At 43.1% G+C, this 16581-nt stretch overlaps 1 protein-coding gene across 2 annotated transcripts in view; it reads left to right on the forward strand.

Moving 5' to 3' along the window:
- Positions 1-5080: 5080 nt before the first annotated feature.
- The window catches only part of LOC126210321 (uncharacterized), a 423726-nt gene continuing 412225 nt past the window's right edge, over positions 5081-16581 (forward strand). The window contains exon 1 of one of the 2 annotated variants that reach the window (XM_049939519.1): positions 5081-5145. The gene's annotated coding sequence lies outside the window, so the exon portion shown is untranslated. The remainder of the gene's footprint in view (positions 5146-16581) is intronic. The other variant, XM_049939520.1, reaches the window with a different exon arrangement.

A 16581-nucleotide genomic window follows, 5' to 3' on the forward strand; every position in this document is an offset into this window, starting at 1 on the left:
TGTCAAAGATTTGATCAAAGATGTGATCAAATATTCCGTCAAATATATTTGACAAAGATCTTTGACGTAGCGCTAGAAGGGGTATTACACTGTCATCATATTTTTCGTCAAAGTTCAAGATGGCTGACAACAACAACTTGTTATAAACCGCAGCAGTTGCATGTACCACAGTTGCACTGTGTGCATATGCGGAAGAGAAGCGGCGGAAAAAAAAAGGAAAAAAACCTGGGTAAAGCCGTGGGTTTTACGACGACACGATAAAAGCATTCAACAAAACTTGTTACGTGAGCTTTTAGTGGAGGACGTCAAGTCGTACATCAATTACTTAAGAATGGATGAGCATACATTTCTGTATGTGCTCAATTAAGTGTATCCTCATATCACAAAGCACAATATTCACTTAAGAACTGCTACATCTGCAGAAGACAGGCTCACTGTAACACTCCCGATTCCTTGCTACAGGAGAGGGTTAAGTTAGGTTATGTTAGGTTAGGTCAGGTCAGGTCTCCAACCTTCGTAATTTATTTTTGTATTCAGAGTGCCTCGCGTTGTAAAGCGCCTCATCAGCTTCATACATCTCTATTAATTTTGTAGTTGTCGGCACACACCAATTGTACTTACCTGCAATGTTTATAAAAACACTACAGACGACAGAATGCAGTGATGCTAGCGCTCCATGTGGTAACATGTCACATTACAGTGAACAGAAGACAAGCGACTTCTTTGATCAAATCAACGAGTTAAAATTTCATAGAGTGGCTATAGGTCCGCCATCTTTGAAGCAAATTGACGTTCTGTCCGCCATGTTTTCTTTAGTCAAGGCATTCGTCTGCTGTGTCCCACCCCCTTGTAACTGCGTTTGACTTACTTGAAATAGCCCATACTAGCTTAATTTTTTTCTAAAACAAGCAATAGACAGCAGTGATTTCAGTGTACACTGACAGCAAAAAGGGATGTTTTTGTCGAAATATGGCTAAATTTTTCGATGTAGATAACACTACAAGACAACTCAAATAAGTCTGTCCATCCACTATAACGTTGCTTGTTGCCCATAAATTAATGCAATTAGAGCAGGTACCACCAGAATATTACGGTGAAACATCTAAACATGCTGTGATTAACTATTAGAAACAGTAACGGGCGCAGAAATGCGATATTTTTGTCGCTATTTCAAAGTAAACAGTCAAAGCTTCAAAAACCAGTACACTGTGAATGAGAATATTATTTGAAATATGTGTTACAAGTAGTTAACACAAGAATAGTAATTCAATAATAATAATAATCTACAAGAAAAGTAAAATAATTTATTTACATTTAATTTTTACAATGTTTTAACTGACATTCGTATTTTTTCAGTCTTTTCACTGACCTTTAAATAAAATAAGCTTCGTGTATAGTTGTCTCGCAACTTTACCTCTCTGCTCAGATGATTTTGATTTGCATAAGTGATTTATTCGACATACAAAATAATGTTTGAGCAGCAGTTTTATCAGTTTAACATAATGGGTTTCTTCACCAAATTCAGTTTCTGTAAAAAGATGTTCATTGTTTATAAATAAGGAGCCTCTCACCAATTGCAACACTTCTGTCTGGAACCTCAACAAAACGTTTTTCTGACATTTCAGGATTATGTCCTCATTATTTCTGAAAACCTTCTCAGCAACATTACAAAGTTTAACAACATCATTAGCTGGATTGATTAAACTGGTTTTCACATCTTTCACTGCAATCAATCCATTTCTGTTAGCCTCAATACAAGCAAAAATAACTTCTAAGCAGTCAGTACAGTTAATTTTCCAGCTATGTACTCAATGACATATTCAGAGTACATACTCAGTGAGGCATAATCTGGCACATAATCATGGTCTACATCTGCAGGGCTTACCTTAGCAAAAGGAAGTGATGGAACGGTAGCAGGAGGTAGCACACTAGTATTTGATTCTTGGCAATTGCCATTTTGAGAACCTTCTATCTGTGCAATTAAGCATTTCCTGTATGCTGATCTAAACTGCACAGCATTTGGGTTATTTCTGTTTCCTCCTCTACTACGAATGCTGGAGAAAAATAATTCCAAGTTATCTTGACTTGTTCTACGGGTCAAAATATAATTGAGCTCTGCATTTTCTTTCCAAACATACAATTCTGCAATTTGCCTTATGCTCATTAAATTCAGCATAAATCCATACAACGGCATTTTTCTGTTAGACAGGACTTCCATCAGAAAGCTTTAAAGACTTGAAATACTTAATGTATTCATTGATCCTTTTACAGACTGTGTCTCTGTTCCCTCTGAAAATTGGTGCCTTAGTGCCCTTGCCCATTGTATGACAAGAATTTAATAAATCAAAGGCACTGTCTAACATTTTGGTATATTTAACTGTTGCCTCACACCCATAAAATTCTTTAATGCCTAAATCTTTGCAGAACAACATGCCATTTGCAACAGAATTGCTAAGCGTTTGTGCTGCCAAAGCCACTTTCATTTTTTGAGTATGGTACAGAATGTGCTGCCTCCTAAGTTTGTTTGCAGCATGCAAACCTTCCCTTTCATGCAAGTCCACTAACTTTTTAAAATATTCCCATTTAATTATGTTATCACTGCCTGAAATGGTACCATCTAACAAAAACTTCTTTTCTGCAAGTAAATTACGTGCCAACTTTAGCATGTGAGCTGTGTGAAACATGCAAAATACCCTCATATCATTATTTGAAGGGTGGGGAAACCAACACTGTGCTCCCTGTTCATCACATCTGATACCTAAATTTGCCATTAAAGATCTATTTGTGGCATTACCATCGCAAACCACAGCTACTATAGTAACACCAGTGTCTTCAAGTTTTCGGAGATACTGTTGTACCGAATTTAGCTTTACAGTAGAAAGTAGGGAGTGAACTAAACAATAACCCACAGGAATTTTCCAATTTCTGTTTAGTGCTGTGACCATGAACAGAAGAGCCTCTTTTGCTGCCTCGCTATCATCACTTTCTATGCTACCCTCCCCAAAATCAACATAGCCTCTTATTTTTTCCCCATCCCAAACAAGGTCCTTCTTAATAGCCATCTCATCAAACATCAATGTTGCAAAAATTTGGGTTGTGCTATTCTCAATTTCAGAGGCAATTTTAGTGAAACCCTCATCAGTAAAACCTGGATGGCCACCCACTGACATTGCCCAACGGTGAAGCGTTCTTGGGTGGGGTAATTTCACAAATTTTCGTAAGTAGCTGTATGTCTTGGCAGAATAAAAGTGTAGGGTCAGGGCAAATTTCCTTATTTGCTGAGAATAATGGCATACTTTAGCACTGCACTGAAGTTCCAATAGCTCCTTCAACAAACCAAATACATGTTCACTGTTTAACATATCAGAAACTGAACTACATAGCCTTCTTCTCAAACCAGCAACTAAAGTCTGTAACTGCACTATTCTTCTTTTGTGTCGTACACTAAGTTGCTTCATTTGCTTTATCCGCTTCTTTAGTCGCACATTCTCTGCTTGTACTCTGTTATATTGTGTTTTCAACTTCATAGGGCTTGGTAGACAGTAATTGTGGTCAGCAGAAACAGATGTGGGTCCGACAGGCACTGAAAGAATGCAGTTACATCATAAGTTTATAACAGAGTTACACCATAAGATTATAATAGAAAGTATGTAATTCAAAGTAATAAGAACACGGAGTAAAATTAAATTATTGACTTACTTTGTGTGCCGGCCGCGGTGGTCTCGCGGTTCTAGGCGCGCAGTCCGGAACCGTGCGACTGTTACGGTCGCAGGTTCGAATCCTGCCTCGGGCATGGATGTGTGTGATGTCCTTAGGTTAGTTAGGTTTAAGTAGTTCTAAGTTCTAGGGGACTGATGACCACAGCAGTTGAGTCCCATAGTGCTAAGAGCCATTTGAACTTACTTTGTGCTAATGATGTCACTGTAACAGCACTATCTTGCAAATTGTCGAAAGATCGCTTTCTGGGTTGTGGTCGTAATACTTTATCTTGCTTTTGTAAATGTGGTGGAAAGTTAAAGATAGTAGATACTGCTTTTGACAAAATGCGCCTCTGGACATTTGTGTGGTACATATCTCTTCAAAATGAGCTGAACAGAGGTAACTGGCTGTAGTAGGAAACCAGTTTTCTCGCTTCATATTTATAACCCATCTTTTTGTAATTTCCTTATCTTTTAAAGGAAATCTGTAATCAACGATAAATAAATTGCTTTCCTGCATTAGTCTTAAGCATAATTACAGTTCCAATGCAAATGACTCTTTAATAAACATTAAAAAACGTGTGTCGTATTTCGGTACTAATATACTTACTTATAATATGAAATATTTGTTGTTTTATCGCTGCGATTTGTGCAGTTGAACGCTGAACACACTGCAGGCATGTTGACTTTATATTTTGTAACAAAAAAGTCAACTAGAAAAGTTAAATATTGCAGAAATATCACAAGAGCTGACACACTTCCAACACGACCAACAGTAACGCTTTCCTAATGTTTTGACTAAGGAGAACATGGCGGCCGAGTTAGCGTTGGTTGCCGCTAGGAGCGCTGTAACTAGTATCTCAGCCACTCTATGAAATTTTAACTCGTTGGATCAAATCTACAGCGAGGCCCTACATTTGATCAGATATTGGACGACATTTGACAAAGTTCCCTATTACACCATCAAATATCTTTGACAAAGATATTGGACAAAGATATTTGACAAAGAAATTTGATAGTGTAATACCGGCCTAATCGCGGAGGATGTGCAAGAGCTTCCCGGGGAACCTTCTGCCGCGTAGTCGAAATAACCTTGGCGAAGTGTGGTAATAAAAGGGTGGTTTCATGCCAAGAATAACAGCCAGTGCGGCAAACTGAGATCACTAAAGAAATTTCTCATGGCTGTGGAACCCATTGCAACGAAAATATTCGGAGCAGCTGTAAAGGCAGTAGGCGCTCTAACGGCACTCGGGCCGTCCGCGCTTACGCCGTGCATTTGTTGACACGGCCCGGCACACGCAGCTTCCCTGCGGTTCTCGCGACCGCCGCTAGGAGCGCTGCCGTCGCGTCGTGAGCGCGCCGCGGCTTGCCCGTCAGTTTGTCTGTGACTTCCGTGTTGAGAGGACCGATTCAGTCGCTGCCGCGGCCTGCCGACGGAGTTTTTCTCGTGAGTACCTCGTCTGCGCTCCACTTGCTCGCACCGCTAGTCTCCCAAGCTCAGTTCTGAGGATGTCTTATGGCAGATATCTGCCCGGGAACCATATTTTATTGCCTACCTTTTTCTCAAATCTGAAATTTGTTTTTCAGAAACGCTCACATAATGTGATCGGAATCGGTTGTCTTATTTTGTGAAACTAATCGTGCTTTATTGTCCCAATAGCAATTTGACATTATTTTCGGTAGGTGCCAATTAGATCACATCTATATCTGTACTCTGCAAACCACGGTGAAGTGCATGGCAGACAGTACGTACAATTGTACCCGTTACTAGGGATTCTTTCCGTTCCACTCACGTCTAGAACGCGGGAAGAAAAATTCTTGGACTGCCTCTGTGCTTGCTGTAATTACTGTATGTGAGCGATACGTAGGGGCTTGTAATATGTTCCTAGCCGTCATTTATAGTCGGTTCTTGAAACTTTGTTAGCAGATTTTCTCGGGATAGTTTACGTCTGCTGAAACAGTTTGCCAATTCAGTTTTTTCAGCATCTCTGTGACCTCTCCCACGAATCAAACTTGCGGCAATCCGGGCTGCCCGTCTCTGTATACCATTCGATATCCCCTGTTAGTCTTGTTTGGTACACGTTCCACACATTTGAACATTCTGCGACTGGCCGCACGAGTGATTTCTAAGCAGTCTCTGATTGTGTTTCGCCAGTATTCTACCAGTAAACGCAAGTTTACCACCTGCTTCGCCCACAACTGAGACTATACGATGATTCCGTGATATGCTCAAGTTATTTGGAAGAGATGGCCGATTCCAACAGGAACTCGGTACTGCTGTCACAGGATACTACTATTTTTTCTTTTTGTAAAGCACACAGTTTTACGTTTCTAAACATTTAAGGCAAGTTGTCAATCTTTACACCACTTTGAAAACTTATCAAGATCAGTCTGAATATTTATGCAGTTTATTTCAGACAGTACTTCGTTTCAGAGAACTGCATCACCTGCAAAAATCCTGAGATTACTATTAATATTGTTCGCAATGTAACCAATGCACAACATGAACAGCAAGGGCCCCAACAAACTTCCCTGAGGCACACCCGAAGTTACTTCTACATCTCACGATGAATCTCCATCCAAGATAACATTCTGTGTCCTTCCTACCAAAACGTCCTCAATCCAGTCACAGATTTTACTTGACGCCACATATGATATCTGTGTGCTATTAATTTTTTCTACACTTATAATTTAGTAGCTATAAACTTTTGTAGTGCAGTCGTAATCTACAAGGTGAACCTCTACTCTCAGACAAAATTTCGGAGGTTTTTGAGTATTTCGGTATAAGGGACCGGTGATTCCCAGAGGTTCGTTACATAGTAATTGCGTTTCGTTTAATTTCTTACCTTCCTTTATTTTTGTAGTGTGCCGCACCGAAACTAACTGCACAGTAATCCATCTGTCGACGATGTGCGCTGCCTGTCTTGTTTGGGAACAAATTTGTGCCATTCGCTCACGCCGTGTGCTGTTGACAATGGCAATACCATCTTTATTCTTAGCTTTCGAGCTTGGATCCAGCACTGTTCGGTTCTGTGTTGGGTTTTCTTCCGGGCAGTATTATACTTTCCAGTCACCTGTGAAAACCCTGATTAATCAGCTTTTGCAGTGTAGACGTGCGGCAAAAAGTCAGTACATCTACATCTACATGACTACTCTCCAATTCACATTTAAGTGCTTGGCAGAGGGTTCGTCGAACCACAATCATACTATCTCTCTACCATTCCACTCCCGAACAGCGCGCGGGAAAAACGAACACCTAAACCTTTCTGTTCGAGCTCTGATTTCTCTTACTTTATTTTGATGATCATTCCTACCTATGTAGGTTGGTCTCAACAAAATATTTTCGCATTCGGAAGAGAAAGTTGGTGACTGAAATTTCGTAAATAGATCTCGCCGCGACGAAAAACGTCTTTGTTGTAATGACTTCCATTCCAATTCGCGTATCATATCTGCCACACTCTCTCCCCTACTACGTGATAATACAAAACGAGCTGCCCTTTTTTTGCACCCTTTCGATGTCCTCCGTCAATCCCACCTGGTAAGGATCCCACACCGCGCAGCAATATTCTAACAGAGGACGAACGAGTGTAGTGGAAGCTGTCTCTTTAGTGGACTTGTTGCGTCTTCTAAGTGTCCTATCAATGAAACGCAACCTTTGGCTCGCCTTCCCCACAATATTATCTATGTGGTCTTTCCAACTGAAGTTGTTCGTAATTTTAACACCCAGGTACTTGGTTGAATTGACAGCCTTGAGAATCGTACTATTTATCGAGTAATCGAATTCCAACGGATTTCTTTTGGAACTCATGTGGATCATCTCACACTTTTCGTTATTTAGCGTCAACTGCCACCTGCCACACCATACAGCAATCTTTTCCAAATCGCTTTGCAACTGATACTGGTCTTCGGATGACCTTACTAGACGGTAAATTACACCATCATCTGCGAACAACCTAAGAGAACTGCTCAGATTGTCACCCAGCAGCCAGTAAGGGTCAACGGAAGCAACCGATTCCACCTGTGTGCTTTGACCATGACGTAAGGGTCGTGTTGTGTGTGACGTCATTACGACGTGGAGTTTATGAGTTGGTTGTGTTTGTAGATGTCGTCTTGTTGTGTTTTTTGAGTATTTATTGTGTATTGAACGTATTTTAATTTACGTAGAGATGTTTGGCTCTTGAATTTTTCAGGTGTTGTGGTTTTGGTTTCGTTTTTCGTAGTTATAGGTGGTAGTTTTTTCGTATCAATAGTTATGGTTGACCTATATAGGTCAAGGGAAGATTCTTGTAGATTCTGTAATTTTTTTTTGTTCGTCATTTTTGTGTTTTGGGATCGTGGTGTCTTTTTTTTTTACTGCTATATTTAGCTTGTCCCCTCCCTAAAACCCCCAATTTCACGCGGCTGCCCCATTAGTTTGACTGTATTTTTTGAGGGAGATGTTATTGTCTTATTTGTACGTATTTTCGTGTTTGTTGCCGCCTGTATGTAGTGACGTCATAGGCGCCATATTGGAGACGCTTAGAATAGCCATTTCCGCCATATTGATGACGTCATGGGTGAAGGGAGACAGGTGGAATCGGACACTTCGGTAATCCCGTCAGTGAGGCTCTTGAAGGAACTGACAGGCATGTGGAGCCACACCAACTCCAGTGCTGTGGGCAGCTGCGCTAGGTTTCTCGGTTGGGTATCCACAGTGTGAACAGCCTGATCGAGGTGGTCTCACGGAGTCTCGATTCGCTTTAAATCCTGGAAGTGTGGTTGCCAAGGCAGTAAGGTGAACTCAGCCTGGTGCTCTTCTACCACGCAAGTAAACTGCGAGCTGTGTGACACGTTGCGTTATCCCATTGGTAGATGCCATCGTGCCGAGGGTAAGAAAACTGTATGTACAGGTGGAGATGGTCTCCTATCATAGATTCATACTTCTGTTGAACCACTGTGGCTTTCAGAATGACGGGATCACCCAGGAAATGGCAAGAAAACATTTCCCAGACCATAACGCACCCTCGTCCGGCCTGAAAACTTACGATGACTGTTGGACGGCCACACGAGCTAACGGCCATCTGTGGGTTGGAGGACAAAAGTGATTCATCTGTAAAGACAGCCTGCCGCCGCTCAGTGGATGTCCAGTTCTCTATTTGCGTTCCAATTCCAGCCTTCTTCGCTGACGAGCGGCAGTCAGCATAGGCGAATGAACCATGCGCCATCTGTGGAGGCTTATACGTAGCCAATGGCGTTCACTGAACGGTCATCGACAGGACACTGTTGGTTACTCCTGGGTTCATCTGGATGGTCAACTGCTTAATAGTTGTTCAAAAATGGTTCAAACGGCTCTAAGGACTATGGGACTTAACATCTGAGGTCATCAGTCCCCTAGACTTAGAACTACTTAAACCTAACTAACCTAAGGACATCACACACATCCATGCCCGAGGCAGGATTCGAACTTTCGACCGTAGCAGCGGCGCGGTTCCGGACTAAAGCGCCTAGAACCGATCGGCTGTGTTTAATGCTGTACTGCGGAACACAATTGCAAAAAAAAAAAAATGTTGTTGCTGTTAAAGAGCTGTAACCTACAGCTAAGTAATTATGTAATGAATATGCCACCGTTATTTACAAACAACAGGTACATGGATAAACACGAAAATATGTTGTAGCGAATAGTACTATGGATGAAATAGTTACTACAGTTCACTGTCGTAGTATTAACATGCATAGCAACTTATACAGGGTGAGTCACCTAACATTACCGCTGGATATATTTCGTAAACGACATCAATTGCTGACGAATCGATTCCACAGACCAAACGTTAGGAGAGGGGCTAGTGTAATTGGTTAATACAAACCATAAAAAATGCACGGAAGTATGTTTTTTAACACAAACCTACGTTTTTTTTAAATTGAACCCCGTTAGTTTTGTTAGCACATCTGAACATATAAACAAATACGTAATCAGTGCCGTTTGTTGCATTGTAAAATGTTAATTACATCCAGAGATATTGTAACCTAAAGTTGACGCTTGAGTACCACTCCTCCGCTGTTCGATCGTGTGTATCGGAGAGCACCGAATTACGTAGGGATCCAAAGGGAACGGTGATGGACCTTAGGTACAGAAGAGACTGGAACAGCACATTACGTCCACATGCTAACACCTTTTTATTGGTCTTTTTCACTGACGCACATGTACATTACCATGAAGGGTGAGGTACACGTTCGACGGGCGTTTCATAGGACGTGGAGAACGCATAAATTGGCCAGCCCGTTCTCCTGATCTTACTCTTCTGGACTTCTTTCTGTGGGGTACGTTACAGGAGAATGTGTACCGTGATGTGCCTACAACCCCAGAGGATATGAAACAACGTATTGTGGCAGCCTGCGGCGACATTACACCAGATGTACTGCGGCGTGTACGACATTCATTACGCCAGAGATTGCAATTGTGTGCAGCAAATGATGGCCACCACATTGAACATCTATTGGCCTGACATGTCGGGACACACTCTATTCCACTCCATAATTGAAAACGGAAACCACGTGTGTACGTGTACCTCACCCCTCATGGTAATGTACATGTGCGTCAGTGAAAAAGACCAATAAAAAGGTGTTAGGATGTGGACGTAATGTGCTGTTCCAGTCTCTTCTGTACCTAAGGTCCATCACCGTTCCCTTTAGATCCCTACGTAATTCGGTGCTCTCCGATACACACGATCGAACAGCGGGGGAGTGGTACTCAAGCGTCACTTTTAGGTTACAATATCTCCGGATGTAATTAACATTTTACAATGCAACAAACGGCACTGATTACGTATTTGTTTATATGTTCAGATGTACTAACAAAACTAACGTGGTTCCATTTAAAAAAACGTAGGTTTGTGTTAAAAAGCACATTTCCGTGCATTTTTGTATGGTTTGTACACTCCTGGAAATTGAAATAAGAACACCGTGAATTCATTGTCCCAGGAAGGGGAAACTTTATTGACATATTCCTGGGGTCAGATACATCACATGATCACACTGACAGAACCACAGGCACATAGACACAGGCAACAGAGCATGCACAATGTCGGCACTAGTACAGTGTATGTCCACCTTTCGCAGCAATGCAGGCTGCTATTCTCCCATGGAGACGATCGTAGAGATGCTGGATGTAGTCCTGTGGAACGGCTTGCCATGCCATTTCCACCTGGCGCCTCAGTTGGACCAGCGTTCGTGCCGGACGTGCAGACCGCGTGAGACGACGCTTCATCCAGTCCCAAACATGCTCAATGGGGGACAGATCCGGAGATCTTGCTGGCCAGGGTAGTTGACTTACACCTTCTAGAGCACGTTGGGTGGCACGGGATACATGCGGACGTGCATTGTCCTGTTGGAACAGCAAGTTCCCTTGCCGGTCTAGGAATGGTAGAACGATGGGTTCGATGACGGTTTGGATGTACCGTGCACTATTCAGTGTCCCCTCGACGATCACCAGTGGTGTACGGCCAGTGTAGGAGATCGATCCCCACACCATGATGCCGGGTGTTGGCCCTGTGTGCCTCGGTCGTATGCAGTCCTGATTGTGGCGCTCACCTGCACGGCGCCAAACACGCATACGACCATCATTGGCACCAAGGCAGAAGCGACTCTCATCGCTGAAGACGACACGTCTCCATTCGTCCCTCCATTCACGCCTGTCGCGACACCACTGGAGGCGGGCTGCACGATGTTGGGGCGTGAGCGGAAGACGGCCTAACGGTGTGCGGGACCGTAGCCCAGCTTCATGGAGACGGTTGCGAATGGTCCTCGCCGATACCCCAAGAGCAACAGTGTCCCTAATTTGCTGGGAAGTGGCGGTGCGGTCCCCTACGGCACTGCGTAGGATCCTACGGTCTTGGCGTGCATCCGTGCGTCGCTGCGGTCCGGTCCCAGGTCGACGGGCACGTGCACCTTCCGCCGACCACTGGCGACAACATCGATGTACTGTGGAGACCTCACGCCCCACGTGTTGAGCAATTCGGCGGTACGTCCACCCGGCCTCCCGCATGCCCACTATACGCCCTCGCTCAAAGTCCGTCAACTGCACATACGGTTCACGTCCACGCTGTCGCGGCATGCTACCAGTGTTAAAGACTGCGATGGAGCTCCGTATGCCACGGCAAACTGGCTGACACTGACGGCGGCGGTGCACAAATGCTGCGCAGCTAGCGCCATTCGACGGCCAACACCGCGGTTCCTGGTGTGTCCGCTGTGCCGTGCGTGTGATCATTGCTTGTACAGCCCTCTCGCAGTGTCCGGAGCAAGTATGGTGGGTCTGACACACCGGTGTCAATGTGTTCTTTTTTCCATTTCCAGGAGTGTATTAACCAATTACACTAGCCCCTCTCCTCACGGTCGGTCTGTGGAATCGGTTCGTCAGTATTTGGTGTGGTTTACGAAATCTATCCAGCGGTAACGCTAGGTGACTCACCCTGTATATCAAGTGCGATCGTGACTGTGTTGTCTCAGGAAAAGCGAGAGTAAGGTAACCGGCCGGCGACGACAGCGTGATTAGCGACGGAATTCTAGGCCGGAACGGAGATGGACCGGAGGGAAATCGACGTCCCATTTTTAAAGGAACCATCCGAGCATTCGTCCTATGTAGAAAAACTAGTTTTGGATGCCCAGAAGCGAATTTAAACCTCCATCTTTCCGAATGGGTGTTCAGTGTCTTATCGTTACGCCATCTTGTTCTGTGTTTGCCTGATAGTTTAATGTGAGAGCAGTTAAAGAACGTGTGATAATTTACGAACACTAGGGATGGCGGCTGTAGCTCAAAAAACCGGTTGTCGACTGTTCCGCTTGTTTTCATCTCCAGCTTAACCTGATTGTTGAAACCGCCCGAAATAACCAGTTTCTGAAGTAACCGAGTTTCTGGTTTTTTGTTGTCATTATTTCCAATAATAAACGACAGTCTTGGAACAAGGATTGAAAAATTCCATTGGAGAGGAAGGAGTAGGAGATCTCGGTTGATGTGAGGTCGAGGCTGTGCCAGAAGTCGGTCTCACTGTCTCCAGCAGGTGTGGCGAAGGTGAAGGAGGCGAGCGGGCGAGGCGACGGCGAAAGCTCGCGAGTGGACGACTTTCCTGCGTCCTCACTTTTGGATGGTATCAACGTTTCACCATGAAGCAGCAACAAAATTAAGCGATCAGTTATTATTCCGAGTTTATAGCAGGGCAATAAAATTATAGGTACATCACTCAAATTCACAATTAAATTTGCCTTCTCTTCTGAGGCTCATTGTGAATGTTTTCTCCTCATATGATGTCCCAAGTTTTGCACCTCCTCTGGTTTTTAATCGTTTATTTTTGTATGCTACCACGCTTCATAAAATACTTTCAAACTAGGGATATCGCCAATCTGCAGCATAATGCTCGTTTCTGACAGTCAGCGTTGTTATTAAAAAAACATACATCGAATTTTCACATTTTCCATAACACCCTAATATTTCAAAGCAATGTAAATTTTACGAATAAACATTCGTAAAAGATTTATTTAAAAACGAAGAAAACTTTTATCACAGCTGCTATGGAAAACTGATATGCTCGTTTTCTTTTTTCTTTCAGCCGATGAAAAAAACCTGCTATAACCGAGACCAAACAAATACCGAAAGATACCGGTTATTCAGAAATAAAATACCGGTATCGATTTATCATGTCGCTTTTTCCCCCATCTCTATTTTGGCCACTGAGAAAAAGGTGGTGATGATGGCCACAAGTGAAATAACTCACGACTGTAGCACGATCATTTTTTGGTCATCAGTCTACTGACTGGTTTGATGCGGCCCGCCACGAATTCCTTTCCTGTGCTAACCTCTTCATCTCAGAGTAGCATTTGCAACCTACATCCTCAATTATTTACTTGACGTATTCCAATCTCTGTCTTCCTCTACAGTTTTTGCTCTCTGCAGCTCCCTCTAGTACCATGGAAGTCATTCCCTCATGTCTTAGCAGATGTCGTATCATCCTGTCCCTTCTCCTTATCAGTGTTTTCCACATATTTCTTTCCTCTCCGATTCTGCATAGAACCTCCTCATTCCTTACCTTATCAGTCCACTTAAGTTTCAACATTCGTCTATAGCACCACATCTCAAACGCTTCGATTCTCTTCTGTTCCGGTTTTCCCACAGTCCATGTTTCACTACCATACAATGCTGTACTCCAGACGTACATCCTCAGAAATTTCTTCCTCAAATTAAGGCCGGTATTTGATATTAGCAGACTTCTCTTGGCCAGAAATGCCTTTTTTGCCATAGCGAGTCTGCTTTTGATGTCCTCCTTGCTCCGTCCATTATTGGTTATTATACTGCCTAGGTAGCAGAATTCCTTAACTTCATTGACTTCGTGACCATCAATCCTGATGTTAAGTTTCTCGCTGTTCTCATTTCTACTACTTCTCATTACCTTCGTCTTTCTCCGATTTACTCTCAAACCATACTGTGTACTCATTAGACTGTTCATTCCATTCAGCAGATCATTTAATTCTTCTTCACTTTCATTCAGGATAGCAATGTCATCAGCGAATAGTATCATTGATATCCTTTCACCTTGTATTTTAATTCCACTCCTGAACCTTTCTTTTATTTCCATCATTGCTTCCTCGATGTACAGATTGAAGAGTAGGGGCGAAAGGCTACAGCCTAGTCGTACACCCTTCTTAATACGAGCACTTCATTCTTGATCGTCCACTCTTATTATTCCCTCTTGGTTGTTGTACATATTGTATATGACCCGTCTCTCCCTATAGCTTACCCCTACTTTTTTCAGAATCTCGAACAGCTTGTACCATTTTATATTGTCGAACGCTTTTTCCAGGTCGGCAAATCCTATGAAAGTGTCTTGATTTTTCTTTAGCTTTGCTTCCATTAGTAGCCGTAACGTCAGAATTGCCTCTCTCGTCCCTTTACTTTTCCTAAAGCCAAACTGATCGTCACCTAGCGCATTCTCAATTTTCTTTTCCGAAAGTCAGATGGTATGTCGCCAGACTCATATATTCTACACACCATCGTGAATAGTCGTTTTGTTGCCACTTCCCCCAATGATTTTAGAAATTCTGATGGAATGTTATCTATCCCTTCTGCCTTATTAGACCGTAAGTCCTCCAAAGCTCTTTTAAATTCCGATTCTAATACTGTATCCCCTATCTCTTCTAAATCGACTCCCCTTTCTTCTTCTATCACATCAGACAAATCTTCACCCTCATAGAGGCTTTCAATGTATTCTTTCCACCTATCTGCTCTCTCCTCTGCATTTAACAGTGGAATTCCCGTTGCACTCTTAATGTTACCACCGTTGCTTTTAATGTCACCAAAGGTTGTTTTGAGTTTCGTGTATGCTGAGTCTGTCCTTGCGACAAACATATCTTTTTCGATGTCTTCACATTTTTCCTGCAGCCATTTCGTCTTAGCTTCCCTGCACTTCCTATTTATTTCATTCCTCAGCGACTTGTACGAGGGCCGTTCAGAAAGTAACCTCCGGTTGATTTAAAAAAATACACCAAGTTAAAGAAAAATATTTTAATATATACATCTTACAACTACATCTTTGCACTATTTTTCTACATAGTCTCCATAGCGATTGATGCACTTATCGTATCTCTTCACAAGCTTTGAAATTCCTTCTGCATAAAAATCACCCGCTTGTGCCTGGAGCCAGCCTGTGACCGCATCTTTGAGCTCTTCGTCGTCATCAAACCGCTGTGACCCGAGCCATTTCTTCAAATGCATGAAGAGGTGATAATCACTTGGCGCCAGGTCTGGGCTGTAAGGTGGATGGTTGATAACGTCCCACTTGAAGGACTCAAGAAGGGCCGTTGTTCTGCGAGCAGAGTGAGGACGGGCGTTATCGTGCAAAAAAACGATACCGGAAGTCAGCATACCACGGCGTTTGTTCTGTATAGCCCGTCGTAACTTTTTTATTGTTTCACAGTACACGTCTTGATTAATGGTCGTACCACGTTCCATGAATTCAACCAACAACACCCCTTTGGCATCCCAAAACACCGTTGCCATCAGTTTTCTGGCAGAAAAATCTTGCGAGGCTTTTCTTGGTTTGGTAGGCGAATTTGAATGTGCCCACATCTTTGATTGTTCTTTTGTCTCAGGGCTGACGTACTTAATCCAGGTTTCGTCACCGGTCACGATTCTGTTTAACAATGGTTCTCCTTCGTCCTCATAACGTGACTGAAAGTCTAATGCAGAGGCCATTCTTTGAGTTTTGTGGTGGTCGGTAAGAATTTTGGGCACCCATCGTGCACAGAACTTACGGTAACCCAATCTTGCTGTCACTATCTCGTACAAGAGAGTCTTAGAAATCTGTGGAAAACCAGTAGACAACTCCGACATTGAGAAACGTCGATTTTCACGAACTTTTGCATCAACTGTCTGAACGAGTTCGTCAGTCGCCAATGATGGTCTACCACTCCTCTCTTCATCATGAACGTTTTCTCGTCCACTTTTAAATAAACGTACCCATTCACGGACAACTCCTTCACTCATAACTCTTGGTCCGTACACGGCACAAAGCTCACGATGAATAGCTGCTGCAGAATATCCTTTGGCTGTAAAAAACCTTATGACAGCACGCACTTCACATTTGGCGGGGTTTTCTATTGCAGCACACATTGCAAACTGCCAGAAAAACTAAACTAGCGCAGGTACGACGTTCACTCGACCACGGCTTGATGCCGACTGACCTGTTGAGTGCGTGAACGCACAGATGGCGTCGCTACTCCCCCCACAACCCGCACTGTGACCAATCGGAGGTTACTTTCTGAACCGCCCTCGTATATCTGTATTCCTGATTTTCCCGGAACATGTTTGTACTTCCTCCTTTCATCAATCAACTGAAGTATTTCTTCTGTTACCCATGGT

Source organism: Schistocerca nitens, chromosome 10 (assembly GCF_023898315.1).
Source record: "Schistocerca nitens isolate TAMUIC-IGC-003100 chromosome 10, iqSchNite1.1, whole genome shotgun sequence".
Taxonomy (NCBI): Eukaryota; Metazoa; Arthropoda; class Insecta; order Orthoptera; family Acrididae; genus Schistocerca; species Schistocerca nitens.